This window comes from Dipodomys merriami, unplaced genomic scaffold (assembly GCF_024711535.1).
Source record: "Dipodomys merriami isolate MVZ:Mamm:240054 unplaced genomic scaffold, mDipMer1.0.p SCAF_3, whole genome shotgun sequence".
Taxonomy (NCBI): domain Eukaryota; kingdom Metazoa; phylum Chordata; class Mammalia; order Rodentia; family Heteromyidae; genus Dipodomys; species Dipodomys merriami.
The window spans coordinates 86426724-86435402 of record NW_027204492.1 but is presented as its reverse complement, the minus strand read 5'-3'; positions in this window follow the sequence as shown (position 1 = coordinate 86435402).

Sequence of the window (8679 nt, the reverse complement as noted above, 5' to 3'; positions counted from 1 at the left end):
AAATAGCTAGGATTACAAAGGTGAGCCCCAGCACCTGTGTTGGGTAGATTTTTTTTGTTGTTGATGATATTCCTCTTAATGCATCCTCAGGGCACTTGTGTTTCCTGATAAGGAAAGGTTCATGGAACACACAAACTTCATAGCCCACTAATCAACAATTTTTACTAAGGTGATTATTGTTTGACCACCTTTTGTGGCTATCAAGAAAATTAAAGCCAAGTACCAGTGGCTCATACCTATACTCCTAGGTACAGAGGAAGCTGTGAACTGAAGATCAGTTCAAATATAGGCCAGGTGCAAAACTCTCTAAGACTCTTATCTCCAATTAGCCAAAAATAGTTTGAAAGTAGAGCTGTGGGTCAAGTGGTAGAGTGCCATCCTTAAGAGAAAAAGCTAAGGGATAGCACCCTAGCCCCGAGTTTAAGTGCCAGACACAGGGCAAAACAAAAAGAAAAAAAAGGGCAACAGAGAGTTAGTTAAAACCTTGTGATGGGCTGGGAAGGTGGCTCAGTGGTAGAGCGCTTGCTTTGCATGCATGAGGCCCTGGGTTCGATTCCTCAGCACCATATAAGCAAAAACAAAAACAATAAAACCTTGTGATATTTAGCTAAGACATAGCTAAAGTAAGTTTAAGCATAATAAACTTCATCAGTTACTTTTTAAAACCTGATAGTTGGGCACTGGGGCCTCATAGCTGTAATGATATCTACTCAGGAGGTGGAGATACGAGGATCATCATTCAAAGCCAGACAGAAAAGACCATGAGACTCATGAGCAACAAATGAGCAAAACAGCTGAACGATAGCACCCAGGACATGATTTCAAGCCTTACTACTGGCATTTTCTAAAGTACTACTCAAGTATAATATTTTCATTTCTTCCAAGAATCTTTCTCAAATCTACATAAAATTTGCCAGAGTCAGGGGAGAGAGTGCTACGTGCTCAAAAATGTCTACTCTTGGAGCTTCTCCCTGGGCTGTCTGCAGGGAAAACTAAGTGGGGTGTGCTGACCCCAAGTAATCAATATAGAAGGTGTCACTAGATTGATCATATGAGCATGTAGTGAGCATGCCATTCCTAACCATATGGCAGCTAATATGGAAAACAGTTTGCAGAGACCGAGTTTTTACAAGAATTTACACTTCTGTTTTGACAGAATACTGGAACTGGCCACTTGTAAAACTTCTATTTAGGATGGGTATTTGACATGTATGCATGTATTTTCATGATTAAATTGTTCCAGGGTTGTTTCAAAGTGAACCTGTAACTGTTATGTTGAATTGTGGATTCATGTACAGAAATCATCCTTTGTAAGACTTTTGACTTTGAGCAGCTTCACTAAGGCTAGATTTGGGCTCACTGCTACCATTGCAGCATTACTTTTAGAAAAGCATTCTATAAAGTCAATATGGTTTCATAAGGTGCAAATAAACATTGCTGACAGGTTTTGTGTAAATTTGATCATAATGTACCCACAATCTTTGCAAATAGTGGCCAGAGGATACTGACTTTTCTCTTACTTAAGCAAAGTTAAGCATATGCCTTCCTGTCTTGATTATATTATTAAACACCACTAATCCCAGCTAAAATGAAACAATAATTTTGTTTAATAAACTAAAATATAGTGTTATATAAAGGTATGAATTGAGTTCTTTTCTATGGTATTTTGGCAAAAATGCAGGAATAGGACCCATAAGGGAAATACTGGATTCCAATTTGTCCACAGAATTAATATCTGTTAACCAAAACCTAAAATTTTGTATGCTAGTAAATTGAACTAAACCCAAGTGTGACTTGTCTTTAAAGTTACTCAATTAACTTCTAAATATTCAATGGATTTTTTAACTAAGTCATGCAATTATGGTTGTCTCTGTCATTTTAACGTGTCAAGAGTCAAAATCAGAATATATGATATTTTGAATTCATGAAAATAATCAATGAATACTCAGGGATTTTATGAAAATACACATGTTTAAAATCCTACTACATTCTTTTGCAATAATAGGATTGCTATTTGGATTGTGCATCAGTGTGTTTATGTGTAGTTTTCATATGCAAATTATATAGGGTTTATAAATTTGTAATGAATGTTAAAATGAAAATGTCTTAGTATTAATTTTTGAACAACACATCTGTAAGATACATTTACTCTAACATAGGCCAAAATTTGACTATTTTCTTTGTGCCAGTCCTGGGACTTGAACTCAGGGCCCAGACACTGTCCCAGAGCTTTTTTGAAAAAAAATACTTTGTGCTAGTGCTAGAGCTTGAACTCAGAGCATAGACGTTGTCCTGAGCTGCTTTTGCTCAAGGCTATCACTCTGCCAAGTGAACCACCACTCCACTTTCAGATTTTTTTGGGGGGTGGGGAGGTTGTTTATTGAAGAAAAGAGTGTCATAGATTTTCCTGCTCAGGCTGGCTTCAAATAGAGATCACAGTCTCCTAAGAAGCTAGATTATAGGTGTTAGCCAGCAATGCCTATCCAATATTCCAGAGGTCAATTATTTGATCTTTTTTTAATGTTAAAGCAGAATGAAATAGTCTAGTCCATATCTTCTGCTAATGAGAAAGAGACAGTATTGATAGATACAACGTAAGTTTAAAAATCACAAATAATATTCTCTCTGCTCTTTTCTAGCTCTTTCTCAGCTCTTTCCTTCTCTTCTCTTTCCCAGCTCCCATCTCTTTTCTAGCTCTCTCTCTGCTCTTTTCCAGCTCTTTTCTAGCTCTTTCCTCTCTCTTTCCCAGGCCTTTCCCACCCACGTGGAGTGCTAACCTTGCCTGGTCCCAGCAGGTCTACTGAATAAACCTACTCCTTATCTGAAAAAAAATCACAAATAGTATCTATTTCCAGGCACTGATGACTCATACCTAACATCATAACTGTTCAGGAGCCTGAGGTCTGAGGACTAAGGTTTTAAACCAGCCTGGGCAGAAAAAAAACCATGAGATTCTTATCGTCAATTAATCAACACAAAGCCTCAAATGGAACTGTACCTCAAGTAGGAGAGTGTCAGCCTTAAGAAGAAAAAAACGTAAGGGGCAGTTTCCAAGCCCTGAGTTCAAGCTCCAGTTCACACACATACACAGATATACATGCACATTCATGCTCCTGAGCACAAGCATGTACACACATCTTCTTTTTTAAATCTCATACCCTCTAAAGTTAATATGTGGTAATAAAAATGTGTCAGAAAAGCCTTTTTGTGCTTGGTATGGGGCTGTTTTGGTTGAGAACTTGCTGAACACTCCACATGCTTTCCAATACTGCTAAACAAAAACATAATTTGATCTAAGAGATTCCAATAGGAGTTTCCTTTTCCTAAGAGAGACACATTTCTCTTTGAAGGAATACTGCTTAGATTAGGCATCTTTCTCATCCATATTTAAAACAAGAACTGTGATTGTTGTACATTCAGGATTATACACATGGCCCTTATTTTTAAGTTATTATCAAAATTCCCAGCATTTGTTTCTAATTTCTCCCTCTCCTAGTCCACAAAGCAGAAGTACTGAAAGTACAGAAGACTTTGTTTTGTAAATAACATGGATTGTTTTTATATCTGCTTATAAAGGTTCTGCATGGACATTGAGAGCATTTAAAGTATTGGGAAGAACTATAATAAAAATTACTTCCTATTGGATAATTCTCCTATTGGATAAATCTACAACTTGTTTTCCTCAGAAGGGATATGTTTAATGAGTTTGAAAGGTTTGATTCTGGAGCCTCTTAAACTTCAATGTGTTAGCCAGGCACGGGTGACTCCCACCTCCAAGTCCTAGCTGACTCAGAAAGCTGAGTTCTGAGGATTGCAGTTCAAAGCCAGACTAGGCAGTCTCTAATATAAAGAGCAGAGGACATATGTAATACATGTACACATTTAAGGATGTTTTATGGTTTTGTTTGCTTTGTGTCAGTCCTGGGGCTTGAACTCAGGTCCTGGACTCTATCCCAGAGCATTTTTTTTTCTCAAGGCAAGTGCTCTACTCCTTGAGCTACAGCTCCATTCTGGCCTTCTGGTGCTTCATTGGAGATAAGAGTCTCACAGACTTTCCTGCCTAGACTGGCTTCAAACTGCAATCCTCAGAACTCAGCTTCCTGAGTAGCTAGGTCTTGGAGATGGGAGTCACCAGTGCCTGGCTAACACATTAAAGTTTGAGAGGCTCATCTTATACTGTTAGGTCTCCAAGCTCCAGAATCAAGCCTTTCAAACTCATTCTAGAAAACATTTTTTCATTCAATATAGAACAATAAAAAGCTAAAACTCATGTGAAGTAGAACATTGTGCTATAGTTTGGATCTGGGATGGTCTGCAAAGTTCCATGTATTAAAAGCATGGTCACCACACTGTAGACTGTTGGGAAGTGTAGAAACATTCAGGAGCTGGGCCTTGTGAGGAGGTTAGCTCATTGGGAGTGTACCCCTCCTGTCTTAATCCATTTCTGAGCTACCGTGAGGTGAGAAGCTTGGCTCCACTTCACTCTGCCTCAGCCCATAAAGAAAAGTCCATGACATTCAAATCTCCAACTAACCTGCAAAAATCTCACACCACAAGCCACAAGGCAGTGGGCTGATCAATTGTGGACTACGTCCTCACAAACAATGGGACAAAAGAAACCTTTCCTCCAAAAGTTTAGCTAGGCAGCTAAACCCTGGGCCTGGTTGCTGTCCCTTGGCTGGTTTGCTGAAGGCTAGCACCCTACCACTTGAGCCACAGCTCTTCTTGCCTTTTGCTAGTTAATAAGTGATAAGTTTCTCATGGACTTTCCTGCCCAGGCTGGCTTAAAACCATCATCCTCAGATCTCAGCCTCCTAAGTAGCTAGGATTGCAGGCAGAAACCACTGGTTCTCATTTCTGTGCACAGAGTTTTTCTGAGCAGAGGATGGAAGGCCCATTCCCTGCACAGTGGGACCAGCACCATCAGCATTACCTAGAAAATGGTTGGACCCTTGTTCCCCACTCCAGAACTGTTGACTACACATTCATTAAAACATATTCATACAATTCATGGGACCTGAACTCTGGGCTTAGGCAGTGTCCCTGAGTTTTTCAGCTCAAGACTAGTGTTCTACCACTTGAGCCACAGTGCTACTTCCGGCGGCTTCTGCTTATATGGTGCTGAGGAATTGAACCCAGGGCCTCATGCACGGTAAGCACTCTACCACTTGGCCACCTTCCCAGCCCCAATTCATGTATATATTAAAAGGGAGAGAATTCCACCTTCTATTCTTAGTCTCCAAGCTCTAGAATCAAGGTTCAGAAATCCTTATATTCCTGAGGAGATCAGAATCCAGTAATAGCTATATTGAATTTTTCTATTGAATGATTAACATTCCAGTCCCTTGTTATACTAAATCAGACTTTAATCTCTTGTGTACATCTTTCCTTCCAGTATTGTCCTGACTAGTTTTGGAATTTAAAAAAATAATACCTAAATACGAAGATCCTTTTTGTTTTCTATTGAAGTAGCTACTTGTGAGTAAGGCTCCTGGGAAAGTTAGGGACATCCAAGGTAGTCAATGGAATTAAGTATGAGCACAGAATTCTTTTCTGACTTAAATTCTCATCGGATGTGTTTTCATATCCAAGATGGTTTTTATTCACCCTAGAATCACAATGCATCATGCAAAGAATTGTTCATGGGAGGACAAAGGTAAAATAAAAGCAATTGGATTTCTGGCACCAGTGGCTCATGCCTTTAATCCTTCTCAGGAGGCTGAGACCTGAGGATCGTGGTTCAAATCCAGCCCAGCAGGAAAGTCCGTGAGACTCTTATATCCAATAAACCACCAGAAAACTAGAAGTGGTGGTGTAGCTCAAGTGGTAGAGCTCTAGCCTTGAACTGAAGACCTGAGGGACAGCATGCAGGCTCAGAGGTCAAGCCCCACGACCTAAATTAAATAAACAAACAAAAAAATAAAGCAGTTGGCTGCTTCCTTTGAGCTTGTAGGGCCAAACAATGTGAGCCATTTGATTCCCGCCCCCCATTATGTACCACCCTCTTTTTACATATGCCCACTTCAAAATTAGACATCACTAATAAATTGTGCAAAATTGGCCAGAAACATGTACATTACAGCTTCAAGGAAACTTTGGGTAGTGCTTTTGTGGGGAGGAGGGACATATTCTTTTTTTTTAATTTATTTTTTATTGTGAAAATACTGTACAGAGGGGTTACAATTACATGGGCAAGATAATGAGTATATTTCTTATGAAGCATTGAAGCCTCCTCCTTTGTTTCCCCTTCCCATCCTCCCCCACCCCCTACCCCATGAGGGACATATTCTTGAAATAATGTCTTCTCTTTCCAGGAAAGATAAATCTAAAATTTGAAAGTAAAATAGTAAATTCAGCCTTTTATTTATGTTTTATTTTCTCAGATATGTTTATATGTCTTTTGGTTAGCAGTAATGTGGTTTTGGACTCATTACTCTATGCTTGTAGGCAGGCACTCTACTGCTGAACTATCCCTCCGACACTCTCATGTCCTAGTTCTCTTTCAGATCAGGTCCCTGAAGCACAATGGATTTTAGGCTGTTGGATGAAGTCTCACAGACTTTTCCTTGTGGGCTGATCAATAACTGCCATCTTCTTAATCTCATCTGCCCATCTACAATAGGATGATGGATACACTATTGTACCAAGCTACATGTTACAAGGAGTTATGTACTCTTTTGGAGTGTATACTGGTCGTGAGCCATGATTCTTCCATTCTCAGCCTCCCAAGTAGCTGTGTGAACCACCAGCACCCAACTAGATTGATGTATTTAGATGAGAATTATTTATTTCTATCCTAGAAAGTCATTCTTGGCATTTAGTCAGTAGCAGAACAGAATTCTGGTGGCATATGACCACTCCCTTTACCATTACAATTTGAAAGGTAACAGAAACAGAAGAATAGAAAAGCATGTGTAGACAGGTGATTATGGCTCACATCTGTAACCTTATCTACTTGGGAGACTGAGATCTGAGTATCACAATTCAAAGCCAGCCTAGACAAGAAAGTCTATGAGACTCTTATCTCCAATTAACCACCAGAAAACTAGAAGTGGTACTGTGGCTCTAAGTGGTACAGCTCAAGCCTTGAGCAAATAGAGCTCTCAGACAATGCCCAGGCCCTTGAGTTCAAGCCCCACAAATGATGGAAGGAAGGAAGGAACAAAGGAAGGAAGGAAGAAAGAAAGGAAGGGAGGGAGGGAGGGAGGGAAAGGAAAAAGAAAGAAAGAAAGAAAGAAAGAAAGAAAGAAAGAAAGAAAGAAAGAAAGAAAGAAAGAAAGGAAGGAAGGAAGGAAGGAAGAGAGAGGGAGGAGGGAGGGAGGGAGGGAGAAAGGAAGAAAGGGAGGAAGGGAGAAAGGAAGGAAGGAAGGAAGGAAGGGAGGGAGGGAGGGAGGAAGGAAAGAAAGGAGGGAGGGAGGGAGGGAGGAAGGAAAGAAAGGAGGGAGGGAGGGAGGGAGGAAGAAGGAAAGAGAAAGAAAGAAAGAAAGAAAGAAAGAAAGAAAGAAAGAAAGAAAGAAAGAAAGAAAGAAAGAAAGAAAGAAAGAAAGAAAGAAAGAGGGCTGGGAAGGTGTCTCAGTGGTAGAGCGCTTGCCTTGCATGCATGAGGCCCTGGGTTCAATTCCTCAGCACCACATAAGCAAAAAGAAAAAAGCGGGAGGTGTCACTGTGGCTCAAGCAGCAGAGCTCTAGCCTTGAGGTGAAAAGCTGAGGGACAGTGCCCAGGCCCAGAGTTCAGGCCCCACGACCTGACCCCAAAAAAAGAAAGAAAGAGAGAAAGAGAGAAAGAGAGAAAGAAAAGAGAGAGAGAGAGAGAGAGAGAGAGAGAGAGAGAGAGAGAGAGAGAGAGAAAGAAAGAAAGAAAGAAAGAAAGAAAGAAAGAAAGAAAGAAAGAAAGAAAGAAAGAAAGAAAAAAAGAGAGAGAGAGAGAGAGGTGGGGAGGGAGGGAAGGAGGGAGGGAAGGAAGGGAGGAAGGGAGGAAGGGAAGAAGGGAGGAAGGGAGGAAGAAAGAAGGAAAGAAAGAAAGGAGGGAAGGAAGGAAGGAAGGAAGGAAGGAAGGAAGGAAGGAAGGAAGGAAAAGAAAACCATGTGTATAAATGAACTTAGATCTGCAGGCTCAGATGTTTCTGAATTGGGTCAAGGATCAAGTCTTCGAATAAAAACAAAACAATGCTAAGCTTTATGTGTTTTGGATGAAGAGGCATTAGTAAATTACTTAAAATTAACATGTATGTGTGGGACAAATAAAGCTTATAGGAATGCTGTCGATAGGGCAGTATTTGAGGCCTATATGGTATCCTTCATACTAAATGTGACATCACTATGGTAAGTGCTGTTCTGATTGTTTTATACTAGCATCAAATATAAGGAAAAAATTCCAACCACAAGATGTATAGCAGGTGTTCAAAATGTTATAAAGCCCTCTTTGTCCTTGGTACAATTTGTGTCTATGAGTGTAAGGGTGTGTGCATGAACTCAGAATCTGAGCACTCTCACTGAGCTTTTTTGCTTAAGGCTAGTACTCTACCATTTGAGCCAAAGCTCCACTTGTGGCATTTTTGTGGCTAATAGGAGATAAGAGTCTCATGGATGTGCTTGCTCAGACTGGCTTTGAACAGAGATCTTCGGATCTCAGCACCTGAATAGGTAGGAGTAGAGGCATCAGCCACCAGCACCTGGCAT